Source organism: Vombatus ursinus, unplaced genomic scaffold (genome assembly GCF_900497805.2).
Source record: "Vombatus ursinus unplaced genomic scaffold, bare-nosed wombat genome assembly UNPS02014832.1, whole genome shotgun sequence".
Taxonomy (NCBI): domain Eukaryota; kingdom Metazoa; phylum Chordata; class Mammalia; order Diprotodontia; family Vombatidae; genus Vombatus; species Vombatus ursinus.
In genome coordinates this window covers 5,668,753-5,683,726 of record NW_020954610.1, presented here as the reverse complement: position 1 = coordinate 5,683,726, position 14,974 = coordinate 5,668,753, and the positions used below count along the sequence as shown (strand labels likewise).

Sequence of the window (14,974 nt, the reverse complement as noted above, 5' to 3'; positions counted from 1 at the left end):
ATTCACCTCCTGCCAGAGAGGTGATGAACTCAAAATGTAGAAGGAGAGAAGCATATAGTTTGGGGGATAGCCAACAAACAATTGTTTTTTTGTTTGTTTTTGCCAAATTATACATGTCTATAATGACATGTTTTTGTTCATTTGTTTCTGAATTTTCTGTTGTTGTTTCTGTTCATTTGGGAAAAGGGGAGTTGGAAGGACAGATTATAAATACATAGAAAAATAAATAAATTTTTTAAGAAAAACTCCAGTCTGAGCCTTTTTATATTATGGGCTCCCAGTAGAATGCAAGCTTCTGAAGGGCAGAGAATGGATCAATTTTATCTTTACCTTCCCCAGATCCTAGTACAGTGCCCCATACATAGCAGTTTCTAATTAAACATTCACTGACTTAAATATGTAATAACTTCTAGAGGGCTTTGCTAGCAAAGTTTAAGTACTGCCTGATTGGATTAATGGTTATACTTCTTGCACAGACACCGGTATAGCATAATGATGATTTGGGTCCAGAAATTTATATTAAGGAAAGAAGAGGAGAGATCGCATTTAGGAAACTGTGCAGCACTTTCAACGACCACAAATTGCTCCCAATGTGAAAACTGTGTCTAAATGAAACCCCCCCCAAAAAAAAGCAAAAACAAAAATAAAATGAAATCCAATTTAGTTTTCATGCACATTAACTATCTGTAAGCTTTTGAAAGTGGTGACAGGTACGTAAGTAACCAAGCTATGCAGTTTGTTTGGTGAATTTTCATTCTCGTTGCATTTCCTGCACAAATGCACTCGGATACATTATAGGACTCATTCCTTCTTTCCTCCTTTTCTTCTTTCCTTCTTTCCTTCTTTCCTTCTTTCCTTCTTTCCTTCTTTCCTTCTTTCCTTCTTTCCTTCTTTCCTTCTTTCTTTCTTTCCTTCTTTCCTTCTTTCTTTCTTTCTTTCTTTCTTTCTTTTTCTCCCTAACAGCTTTGTCGAGTCTGGTGTCCAAGCGTACATCTGGAGTTCCCATTTCCCTCATGGTGAATTTGCAGATTTCCTTTCAAGCCCGAGGAGCTCGCTTTTTGAAGCCTACACCATGAATACTCTTTGTGGATGTTGATGGCATACTCTTGGGTCACCGCCTCAACGATGGCAGAACATCCCTTCTTTTTCTCAGAGGGCGCAGAGGATTGTGGGAGAACCTAATACCCAGGACCCAGTTCTACTTCTGGGTCTCGTGTGCGCAGGAGTGGCAGGCGGGCATGAGAATGCTGAAACCTGTCATTTTTTAAACCATCACCCTGCTACATGGCTAAGAATTGTGAATGACCACAATTAGTGTCCTGATTGCAGTTGACACCAAAAACAATGGAGTCATAGTGAGCAGTAGTATGTACTGCTATTATATATAGTAGTGATACACTGCTATTATGTATATAGTAGTACTTTACATGACCAAAAATGGCCTAAATGCAAGAAATAGTAGAAGGACCCCCCAGAGAATGTATGACCTGAAAAGAAAATGGCAGTCCTGTAAGGGAGAGCCAATGATAAAACATGGACAGACTAAATGTTATCTGCAGATTGTAAAAAAGACCTTCAGGAAGACATCCAGCATGTAGGGTAGAACCAGTATGGAGGACATGTTGGAGGGTATGGACAAGATTTTGACAGGATGAAAAGGCATGGTTGGATTGTAGTACACAGATGAAAAGGACTGCAAAGTCAACAAAAGCAATGAGCCAATGAAGTATTTTACAGTTGGAAACATTATTCCCTCCAATGTGGCCAATTAATGACTACTTGGGTTAGCAAAGTCTCCCCAACCCACATCCATACTCTCCCACCACACCCAGACTCCCTCACCTCCACCCCCTCCTTACACACAGACACACACACACAGTGACAGGGCCAATAGAAAAAGAAAAAAGAAAGGGTGAATGGGGTTGGGAGAAACAGATAAACTGATCCAGGATACAAGTTCAAAAGCTATCATACGTAGTTTTAAATGTGCCAGAAACCTGAAAATACTTCTTCTTGATAAGCAATATGTAGGTCTCTTCTGTCTTGTCCTCTAGTTCAGAGATGTCAAATATGTGGTCCATGGACTACATGCAGTCCACGATACTCACAACTACTGTCCAAACCAGATGAAAATATAATTGAGAAATGTTTAACAAAATAAAAATACAATAAAATATAGCAATATTAAATTTTAAAACTAAGTGGCCCACAAAGATCCTTATGATTAGCAGCCTCTTTTCTATTTGAGTTTGACACCACTACTCTAGTAAGTGCCTGTCATTGACCAGGCACCTACCACCACCCTCCCAGCTGACCCCAGAGTGAGTTCCAGAATCTTAAGCTGTACTATTACTCATATGAACAGCACACAAGAAATGATTATTGATTGACTGTTAACTTTGCCTTGTAGGCAGGAAGAAGAATATATGTGTGTATACATATGTATGCATGTATACATACATATGCATGTATCTATGTATCTATGTACGTGTATTACATGTATTGTATTTATATGTTATACAATAGCTATGTGTATTATATATTTAGCTATGATTAAATATAATGATATCATTTTAGAAGTGTATGTGTGTATAGGTATACATACATTATATATTCACACATATAATATGTATACTGTTTTTGTTGCATACATGTGTTACTTATATGCTTACATATATGCATAGATACAAAACTATATCTAGATATATAACATGTAACATACATGTATGAAACCTATATATACATGTATGTATAATATAAATTCTTTCATAGTATATTTTATTATGTTATATTTTATCATATCATATTATAATATTAATGATAGGAAAACACACCATATAAAACACACCATTCAATCACCAGCCTGGTTATCAGGGTCACAAAAGCCTTATAGTAAGTACAAAGAGAAGCTCTCACTGTGGATTTAAAGAAGATTTCAAGATGTGCTCTTTGAATCCTGCTGGCTGTTTCTGTTGGTTAAGACACTGGAGAATCATAAAAAACATCCAACATCAGAAATGTCTCAGCTGTTCTATGGGGGCTTGAGTCTTAACCCTGCTACCATGGTTTTGTTCTGTGAGTTGCCAAGGTCAGAGTCAAGTTACTTGAGCAAGTCCCAGAGGGCAGGGGCCTCAGTGAATTTCTCCACCACTGATCTTTTATTTTTTTTCCTTTTTCTTCTCCACCTCAACATTTTTGAACATCTTTTCTGGGCAGCTCACTGATGACAGCAGAAAGAAGGGAAAAATTGTTTCCAGCTGTTTTTCAAAATGTGTGAAAAGTTTCCTTATCCTGTTTGGTCAAAGCAACATAAGCATGGCAAAATGAATAAAGAGCTGTCCTTCAAACAAGGAAAGCTTGGGTTCAAATCCCATCTTTCAAGTACTGGCTTTGTGACCCTGGGCAAATCATTTAATATCTCAGTGCTCTAGTCAATTCTTTAACATTATAATCTTAGAGTCAGCATGGTGTAGTGGTTAGAGAACTGGACTTGGAGTCCAGGAAACCTGGATTCAAATTCTACCCCAGACACTAGCCGGGTGACCCTGGGCAAATCATTTAACCTTTTTGTATCTAAAATTACTCATCTGTGAAATGAGAGGGTTGGACTCAGTGACCTCTAAGGTCCCTTCCAACTCTAAACAGAGGGTCTCTATAAGGTTGCAGAAGAGGTCCTGCACTGAATGTCTTCATTGGGAACTCCCTAGACTAATGAAATCACAGATCCAGGCCCTGTCTCTATCCCTGCATGGGCAAGTGGAGTTATTGCCTTTACACTGATATCCAGAGCTATTACTAACATGGAGTCAATGGAGCTTTGAAGCTGGGTACTGACATTTTATGGGTGGGCACAGGAGGAACCCAGGAGGAAGAGGTCACTTCTTCCCTTCTAAATTTCCTCCATGTGATTGACTTCCTCCTCATCCTCCATAGAGGGTGATGGTGGAGATGATGGAGATGGAGAGAACAACCTTCTGTGTTGCCCCATCCCACACCTTCAAACATAACTAACTGTATCCATGACGTGACTGTTGTCCGTAGCACCACACATTCTGCCCCCAAATGAATTTGCCCCAGGTGTAGCTTTGATTATATAACCCTCTGACAAAAACACCAAGCTTCTTTCTTCAATAAAGTGAATGAAGAGCCCAAACTGAAAAAGTGATGACCCTCCCCCCAAAGACAAAAATCCCCATCTAACAAAAAGAATGGCTACAATAATTGCAAACAGTTGTACCAAGTTCCCACCAGTCATCCCAACAATATGACACACCAAGGCCAAAGAATATAGGGAGTAGGTGGGACGGTTACTAAAAGGTGAAGAGAAACCGCTTACGTAGTAAGTTCCCTTGCCTGTCTGCCCTCACACGAAGGAGAAAGCACTCCATATTCACCCTTGAGCTTTCACTTTGGGGGACTTCAATTTCCTTATCTTTAAAATGAAGGAACTGCTCTCTGAAGTCCTTTACCACTCTGACATTCAATGATCCAATGATTTTAGGCACCCAGGCAATAACAACAGCAAAATTAGCAAATATTTCTGCCCACCTGGAAAGGGCCTTTAGTTATCCTTGAAAAGTATGTGTGTATGTGTGTGTGTGCATGTATACATACACACATGTACCTATATACACATATATGTTTGCCCATACACATATGCACATACACATGTGCACTGTACACATATGTACATATACACATACATATACACATACATATACATACATACATACATACACATACACCTACATCTACATCTACATATACGTGGGCAGCTAGGTGATGCAGTGGATAAAGTGCAAGGACTGGAGTCAGGAAGACCCCTCTTCCTGAGTTCAAATCTGGCCTCAGACACTTGCAAGCTGTGTGACCTTGGGCAAATCACTTAATCCTGTTTGCCTCAGTTTCCTCATCTATAAAATGAACTAGAGAAGGAAATAGCAAACCACTCCTGTATCTCTGTCAAGAAAATCTTAAATGGGGTCACAAAGAGTTGGATATTACTGAAATGACTGAACAACAACATATGTATACATATACGTATATGTGTATGTATAGGTATATGGGTGTACATGTGCCTACACATGTATTCACACATATATGTATGTATACACAGTCATACACATGCCACATATATTTATACCACGCATTTACTGATGGTAAACACATGCATGTATGGATGGATAGATGGATACTTTGTGTGTGGATGCATTGTATACATGTATGCATGTGTATATAAAAGTACACCAATGCATTTTATCTCAGGCCAAGCAGCATTGGCTTCTTGCCTTTATAGTCCTATGTCAGAATGAACCTCATAGGATGAGAGGGTATCACATTGGCAGAGTCCTTGGATGATATAGTTCAATTCCTTAAACAAAGGGCAAAAATTAAATGACTTATTCAAGGTCAAACAGATAGCATACAGCAGAGCCAAGATTTCTAATCTTGTCTTGACTACAATATAGTAGTTTATTCTTTTTGACACACACATATACTGTCTCTCAGCCTCTCTCTCTTCCCCTCTCCACCTCCTCCTTCTCCTCTTTCTCTTCTTCTTCTTCTCTCTCTCTCTCTCTTTCTCTGTGTCTCTCTCTCTCTGTCTCTCTCTCTCACACACACACCCCCTCCACCTGTCTGTTTCTGTCTCTCCCTGTCTCTTTTTGTCTGTTGCCTCTGTTTCTCTTTCTTTCTCTCCCCACCCCCAGCCTCCTAACATACCTCTCATGTGGAGGTAAATAGTTAATTATGTCCCATTGCTGACTATGTGGACCTCCTACTCTCTAGTGTTTTCTTTATCTCCAGGCCTTTAAAGAGCATTCCTTCACTTAAACATTCAAGGTGAAAATGGTGTTAGCCACCCTCCTAAGAAACCTTATTTACATTACTCTGCGTTAGAAGCTGGAATCTTTGGGACTGTTCCAAGTCCAAACACAGATATGAGCTGGTTAGTGCCCCATGGTTTCAGACTTCAGGCTGCATTGCTAAGCAGAAGGGTCTGCAGGCAAGTGCTGTGCTAACACATACCACAAGAAGCCCCACTGCTGCCTTTTCATCCTCCCCAAGCCTCCCTGAATTTTCATCAAGCGCAGTCGCTTGCAAGCCCCAAGTTGTTAAGCACAGTTATGGAAGAAATCTGGAGGTGGAAACCTTGTCAATCATCCACAATGGGGCCTTGCTCAGCTGATAATAGAATGACTGCCGCTGCCTAAGAACGATTACTGTTAGCATTTTGGAAAGGCAGCAGGGTGACCTTTCATTCTGAGAGCCAAAGACCCAAAGTGTCTGACAGCTTTGCTGAGGGGTTGTGTGGTAGGTTGTTGAATTTTTTTTTACTCTTTTCACACCTGATGATACCCAAGGGGTTTTAAGTCACTTTCAAAACAAAGGAATTGTGCTCATCTCTGTATATATCCTGCACAGCCCTCTACCAGTTAGCAATTAATTAGTTTATTTACTCTAGCTACTTTATATTTTCCTTATTGCGGCTCCTTTTCATCCTGCCCAGTTGAATCTTGACTGCTTTTCCCCAAGGGTGGCTCTGTTTATTATTTTCCTTCTATTCTCTTCCCTTTGGGGGCTAACTTAAGAATTAAAGAAGACACATTCCAGGGAGGACTTTATGCCAGTGTTCATGTCAAGGACAGATTAACTAGGGATTTTTTTTCTTAATGCAAAATGAACCAAGGTCTAAGTAAAGGCTTTCTTTTTAACATAGTTCAATTTGAAACACCAGCTGCTGTCCATGCCTAATGCTGAAGTCTTTAAGGACTGAACTCTGGCACCTTTAAGATAAGCTTAAGAGTCCTATCTTTAAGATCCATAGCTTAGTCTTACCATGCAACTGAGAAGAGAACCGAGCTGCAGAGTTTATATGCTCTCTGACCACAGAAACCTCTCTATGTACCAAGCAACAAAAATAATGTGGAAGCTTCTCATCTGCCAATTATTCTCTTTGAACCCTGCAGAAGATTAGGTTCCTGGGACCAAATAGAAGAGACATAACGAGTCTTCCTGGACTTTTTTTCATTAACAGTAATGTATCATTTAAGTAAGTTTCTTCTGATTTTCCACGGCTGACAGTTGTGGACTACACTACATTCTTCAGCTTTAGTTCTACAACTGATGCAGTGAGGTTACAAATACAAGCAAAAAAGAAAAGAAAAAGACAGTTCCTGCCCTCAAGGAGCTTACACTCTAATGGGGGGGGGGGGAAGAATACATAAAAGAAAGCTGAACCAGTGAGTAGAGGTGGGGGGAAGGTGTGGGGAGGAGAGATGAAGGTACCACCTCAGAGGCATAGTGGAGAAAGTCAGGCTTCCAGAAAGTCAAGAATCCAGCCTGGAAAGGAATGAAAACATGCCTCACTTGGGCATCCTTTTTTTAAGGGAAAGTTCTGGGAGGAGCCAGCCAATCAGAGGAAGAGATCACAGGGGCAGAGGGTACTTCCAATGTGAGAAGTCCAGGGGTAGAATAAGCTTGCAGAATGAAAAAGATTCTATGGCATGTTGGAAAAGGCTGAAGTATGCAGCCTGGAGAGGAGTGAAGACCAACAAATTGCTAACTGCAGCCTAATTTCCACTCAAAGAACAGTAACACATCAGTGGTTCAAGTCCGTTGGCATCATTGCGTGTGACTACCTATACTCCATCCTCTTACCTCCTCTAATCTTTCATGGAGAGACTTTAATGAAGACTTCAATCTCTTGACATTTCCTTAGGATCCAAGCATAATAGCCATCATCTGTGTAGCACTTACTGCTTCTGAAAGCACTTTTGCTCACATTATCTTGTAGGATAGTCACAACAACCCTTTGAAACTTGCCAGGGAAGCAGTAATATCCCCATTTTCCAGATTGTGAAATTGAGCTGTAAGGACATTAAGCAGCTTATCCAAGGCCACCCACCATAAACTGGTTACTGATAGGGCTGGTACAATCATTCAGATCACCTGAATGAATCCAGGATCCTCTCTATGAAGAGTATAAAAAGAAGGAATCTGGGATGCAATAAAGTATTTAAAATTTAGCACCTCCATTTAAGTCTTATTTAGTTGCATCATTATGGTGTGAATGTGACCCAAGGATAATGGCAGATAGGCAGAGCATAAGTTTTGGTTGGTTTTACCAATCTAGAAAGGGTCTGAGTACAGACAAGGTCCAGACTAAGTGATGGCAGGTTCATCACCAGAAGACTAGGCATTTTTTTAAAGACACAGAAACTCAAAAACACTGTCTACTAAAAGAGAATCTGTATTGACAGAGGGGTACTTAGATTTTTTTTAGTACCTAAGTATTAAATCCAATAAAGAGAACTGGAGTTATAAATAATAACAAATTTTTATATATAGCACTTTAATGTTTAGAGTGTTTTACACATTTGGTGAGATTGGGCAGGGACCAGGGGAATGAGGATGGTAGGAAAGGCTGCCTTGGTGCTTAGTGTGCTTAGCAGATAAAACATGCCAACTTTGACCTCTCACTGCCACTGGCTCATTTCCTTATTGGGTCTCTAGGTTCAAAAGGCAGTCTAGATTATAAATAGTCTCAAAGATTATTAAAACTAGAAAAAAATTTCTCTTTGATAAGGAATTCACTCCAACTCAGGCTGAATTAAGGAAAGTCTACTCACCTGTTTGGATTAACTTCCTCCGTCTCAGTCTTGAACTTCTATACTTATTGGTTTGTATTAAAATCATTGCAAATAGCTATATACTTCCATAGCAAATTCAAATAGCATAGTACTATAGTACTATAAGCAAGACTTAAATACTAAGTATGGCAGGCTGGGATAAGATGCACAGCTGTGATAGATGGGATCTCTTCCCTCCCCACTGTTCAAATGGGGCAACTAGGAAGAAAGTGATTGGGCAGATAAATGAGAGGTGCTTTCCTTGGATCCTATGGATATGATTCCAGGAATTTCACTAATCCCATTCTATTAGGTAGGCCCAATGTAGTTTCTATTCCAGTTGGATCTCACTGGACCATCCAATCATCTCAGCACCTCAATTTTGCTCCTGATTTCTCTTTCACTATTCCCTGCTTTCAATGGCAAGAGAGCTAAAGTGTCCATCTGAAGATGCCTGCTAAGCTTTGTAGGAGCAACATGGACCCAGGTGTGGGCTAAGTTTCTTTCTCTTCTCCATCTGGGCTGTGTAGGGTCTCTTCAGAAGGAATTCCTTCAATGTAAAAAGCCCCTAGAAATGTGGGGAACCCCTGTTAATACATATGCATCTATGTCAGAAAATCCACATAAGCTACTAAATTTACATGGTAACATCTCTGAAGAGAAGAATTATACATACATAGTCTCACTTGACCCTCCTAAAACCCTTTGAGGTAAGTACTACAGTTATTATTATCTCCATTTTACAGAAGAGGAAACTGAGGCTGAGACAGAGTCACACAAAAGAAGAAAGAATCAGAATTCAAACTGGACATGACATTTTCATTGGATTCTTTCAATGACACTTTCCCTTTTGCAAAGTTTTTGCGGATTTTATTGTGCTTATCTGGCCAATTCTCTCTCTCTCTTTCCTCCCAGTAAGCAAGGAAGTTTATTATCTTGAGTTGTGTGCATTCCTTTCACACTCTGGCTACAGGTAGTGAGAATCACTTCCTGAAATGAAATATACACAGCTCTACAGCTGCTTAACATACATCCTAATACTGCAATCTCCTCAAAGTGTATATGTTCTAAAACTTTTAGAGCCACAGTCATTGGGAGCAAAGAAGTAGCAGTTCTCTCATCTGTTCACCGCACTCCTGTGTATCTTTATAAAAGGGGAAAGATGTACCCTGGCTGAAGAAAAAATATCTTGTTTCTGACAAAAGTCAAGAGCAATATAGCAGTCATCAAGATTTCATTCTCCATTTCATTTGTACTAAAAGTTGCCACAATCAAAGAGCTGAACTTTGGGAGTAAAAAAAGTAATAGGTGCTACAAAAAACCATACTGAGGGCATTCATATCTTTCCCACTTTGGGACTGCTTTCAGCATAAGATAAAAGCAAGAATGTACAGAATCTCTGGGCTTGCATCCTTAAAATGCTCTATATACTTTCACAATAGAGCTGATTACATTGATAAGAGAGAAACCACATAGAAGTACCACATAAAGACAATGTGATAGAGTAATGCATCTCTAGTTGGGATTGGAGTTGATGTTGGGAGTGGAGATGGAAGGGTGTTGGTATTCATTAATTAGACATCTGTCTCTGAGTGTCTCTCTGTTGCCTTGTACTGTAAGCATTCCTATGGACGTCTTACGCTGTGCTACAAGGTGCTTAAGGTCTCCGCACAATGAAAAACCCACTACAAAGTCAATGACAACTTTATTCTTTATAGCACCACCCCAACTCTCTCAGGTTCTCTTGAGTATGCCTGCATCAGAGGTCACTATGTCCTGGCAATTAGATACCATGAGGGACCTGAAGGTTGGTGTTGGGAATTGTTTTCATTCCACTAGGAAGCTGTTTTGCTATATTTTTCAACTCCACGGGCTATGAATACCAAAACTATATTCTATTAGGCTATATTCTTAAAGCCAATATGCATGAAAACATAAAAATAGTTCACCAAATCCCTCCAAAGCCACATTTTAATCTGCAGTGTTATGAAAACTTTAAAATAGTAATTTTATTGGGACCGCTTGAGAGGTCTTTGGAATGCAAGCTGGAGTGCACATAGCTCCTTTCCTCTTCTTTTTTCTTTTCTTTTCTTTTCTTTTTTTTTGCCTGGGTAGAAGGAAAGCTCACTGAGCATTTATGGAGGTAAGAGCTGCCTTCAGCCCAAGTGTCTGAGAAAAGAAGAATGGATGGCTCTCTAATATCCATCCATAACCCCCTGTGTACAGAACAAGGAGATTAGAAATTCTGTTGGTAGAAAAGCTGACAAAGAGAGACCAAAAGTAGCAAGAATAAATAGTATTTGAGGCAGATCAAGCCAGGAGTTCTACAGAGAAGCTTCAGCTTGTACACATAGTAGACCAGCAAGGGAACCAGGTGATCCTAGGTACTGACTCAGACCTTCATTGTACTAGTACAAGCACGGACAATAGATACACTTTTTTTTTAAACCTGACCTGTGGTTCCATGAAATAGGGAACCTCACATGAAGAAATGCCTCTATCAATACAGCTCAGCTTCTGCTTTACAATGTAAAGTCTTAGAGTTTCTTCAGGGCACTGAAAGGTTAAATGATTTCCCTTTGGTCACACAGTCAGGATGGGTCACAGGCAAGACTTTAAACATAGGTCTTCTTGAATCAGAAGCTGATTCTCTAGCCACTACCTAGCACTGCTTCTACTACTTAAATTTAGGTAGTAGAACTATAGAAACACAAAGTAAAAAGCCCAAAACCAAAAAAAATATGCTCCACAAAATTTATCATTGGTATTCACAAGCACTGGTAATAGAAGACCAGAAAGACCTGCGTGTTGGCTTTGTAGGAATTCCTTGTCTGCAATTATCATAAATAAATCTTAGAGCTAAATGCAGGATACATTGACAAGATGAAATAATTTTAAGGGAAACTTTTTAAGCATGCTGCTTTTAATAAGCAAAACCATTTTTTCCCAAAAACTATATCTGAGATAATATAAAGATCACTTGCATCACATAGCATTACCAAATTTTTGTTTTGGTTTGGTTTTATCAGAACCTGTGGGTTTAGATATCTTCCTGTATCAGTACAGATCATAACTTACTCTGCAACTTAGCTCTGAGAGTTGCTTAGAGAGCTGAAAGGTTAGATTATTTCATAAGGTCACAGAGCCAGAGCTTCAATCCAGGTCTCCCTGACTGAGTTGAAGAATGGCTAAGGGAAAAAAAAGTCTTATTTGGCAGGATAAGAATTGTTGCTACCTGAAATCCTTAGTGCAGTCAATGTGGACGTTTGTAAATCATAGGTGAGGCAGTTTCAAATGCAAAGCAGGTTTTATTTGCAATTAATACATTGGGGGTGAAGGGGATTGCCCTTATACCTGACACACTTTGCAATCACTTAACTGAGAAACTAAAATCTTCCTGTTTTTTTCACTACAAGTGGATGAAGTCATTGATGTAATTGAGATGATTGTTTGACTATATGTGTATGATACAGTGTTGAAAATTATGTTAGGCAAAATTAATTACTTTATAAATACATTGATGGCAATGCTACATTGAGAGAAATTTCAATGAGATTTATGGATTTTTAATGTAAATTCTGTAATATTGGAAAATTGCATTGGACTCTGTACTAAGAGGGCTCAGTCACTGTCAGGACAAAATACAGGGCCACACACAGGAGTTAGAAATATGATCCTGGGTGCAAAGTGAATATGTTACATGCTTCACAAACACTTGTGTTATAAAAGAAATGTAAGCAGGGAGCTACATACGGTTTTTCAAATTATTTCAAGAGTAACTAAACTTATAAAACAAAAATCCAAAGAAGGCTCTTTGTAAAAGTGATAATATGGGGGAATATAAGATATTTCTTTGTTATTATGAGAGATTAACTTTCTTCTGCCAAAGTACTTTGAAGGGTATTTGGGATGAAAAGGGAAATTGTTATTTTTCTCAGTGATAATAATAAAGATAAAGCAAATTTATTTTATAGCATTTCCCCCTAAAACATGTACTTGATGATTTTTTAGAAACAGAATACAAGAAAAAAAGAAAGTTCAGATTCAGAAAAGTAAAGTGACTACATTTATGAAGAAAAAATAGCCATCAATAATAAATTTGCAAAATAATACTTTTGATGTTTCTCACAGACGATAAGACTATTTGCCATACATGAATCTGATACATTTAGTCTTACTCCCACTGAACAAAATGATTAGTAGATTTGTCTTATGATAGTTTGCTGAAACAAGCATTTGAACCTCAGAGACATATTTTGTCAATGGGTGAATAACGAACTTTTTCATTTATCAAACTAAGCAATACAATTTTTATTATCATCTATAACATCCTACTTGTATGAAATGGGAGTTTTTGGAGTAGAAAATTTAAGGAAAAATCATTTATCTCAATTACTGACTGAAAAAGAATTATGAGTGGGTTGCAATATTATCAAGAACCCTGTTTAAAGAAATGGTGACACTAAAAAATAAATTCACCTATCACAACAATAAAATTATTATTATGGTTATTTTATAAGTTCTAAACATGAAAATTACTAACATTTTCATCATTAAATATGTACATATTATTTTATTATACAATTAAGATTTGTACATTATAAAATTATAATAAATTATTTTATTTGAAGGAAGTATAAGCTGAGATTATTTACATAGATTGTTTTATGAAGTGTTGGTGTGTTACTTTTTTGTCAAAAAGGGAAATAGTCACTTCATAAAATTTAGAAATCACTGGCCTAAAGGTTTTGACTTCAGTAAGTAACAAATATTAGCCAAAAAAATCTTCTTAGTAGCAGAATTTATCTAACACCCACAGATTTTTTTTGGTAGAATTACAGAAGAAATCACCTAGGCACTGAATGACAATCTTAGAGCGAAAAGAGATTTGCCTTAGAAATCATCCAGTCCAACCTCCTCATTTTACAGTTGAAGACACTGTAAACCCAGAGAACTGAAGCAACTGACCCTAGTCAAATCCGCATGCCACCTTAATCTGGTCAGAGACAGGCAGAGAGGGAACTAACTACTTGACTCACTGTCCATTGGCTCTCCTTTCAGGAAGATTCTTCCCTTCAAACTCACAAGCAGCTGACTGTTTGCAGAGTTCAAAAAGAAGAGAAGTACAACAAGCAATTGTGCAGCATTATAGAAATAAATTAATAATTAATAGCTTAGAAATATGTTAACAGCCCTTCTTCAGTGACTCGTGAAAGTAGAGACAGCAGTTTATTACCTAGCATCCAAAGAGCATGAACTGCTTATCATTGGACTGTCAAGATCATTAAAACAAGAACCACCCCCACATACCCACCCCCATAGATGTACCTCTAAAAAGGAGGAGGGAGAGAAAGCTTTAAACATATTCATTATTGGAACTCTCTTAAAGCATAACTCTCTAAAACTAAACTAAACTGAAAATAACTAAAAACACCACCCATAAATAAACTCTTCCTGCTTACTGACTACCGCTTTTAGTTTTGAAAGTTAGACATTAGGTCTGGATATAGAGAGTGTTTTCCAAGTGCCACATGCCATGTTTTCACTCAGTAGAATTATTTTCTTAAGGAAATCGAAATAAATAGTATTCAAATAAAATTATTGACAGTCCATGGGCCTAAAGTCAGTTTCATTTCCTTAAGATAGAAATAATATTGGACTATATTACAACTTACCAAGTTATCAATAGCGTTCTAATCAATCCTTCAAATATTTATTGAATGCCAGATCCCAATGGAGGCAGTTGGGGTGGGACTAATACAATTACAGATGAAACATAGGACATAAACAGATGTGTTTCCAAATACTCATGTTATAGTATATTGTTATTATTAACTCTTATTTCTCATTTTCATCTCTATATACCACGGAGTCCTTCAATAATTCCATTATGTTTAATGGTCGAGGAACTGTTGTAAGATGCATAAAATTAATCTTATTTGTAGTTGAATGAAAATGTTAAAATTCTCCATAGGCCCACTGAAGGCCTAATTATTATTACAATTATTATTGTTGTTTTCGCCTATCTTGTTCTCATCTAGTATGATGCAGTTGAGGTTAAAAAAAAACAGTCCTAGGACAACTTGCTATTCTGTTATTGTTCTTTTTAATAATACATAATTATACATATATTATTATATATTATATATTACATATTATAGTATATTATAGTATATGTCTATATATACTATTTTACAGATTATTGCAGAAGTGGATAAAATAGATGTTTTTTGTAATTGAATAAAAATAATGAGATATTAGCCAACCTTGTCTAGGATTACTGAGTTTTTTCCAGATAACTCTAGGACCAAACAGAATGATAGGGATAATGTGTGCTTAATCCT

General features: G+C 37.9%; 1 pseudogene; it reads right to left on the bottom strand.

Annotated features, from left to right (window-relative positions):
• Positions 1-660: 660 nt before the first annotated feature.
• LOC114025684 lies at positions 661-2,081 on the bottom strand (annotated as a pseudogene).
• Positions 2,082-14,974: the final 12,893 nt, after the last annotated feature.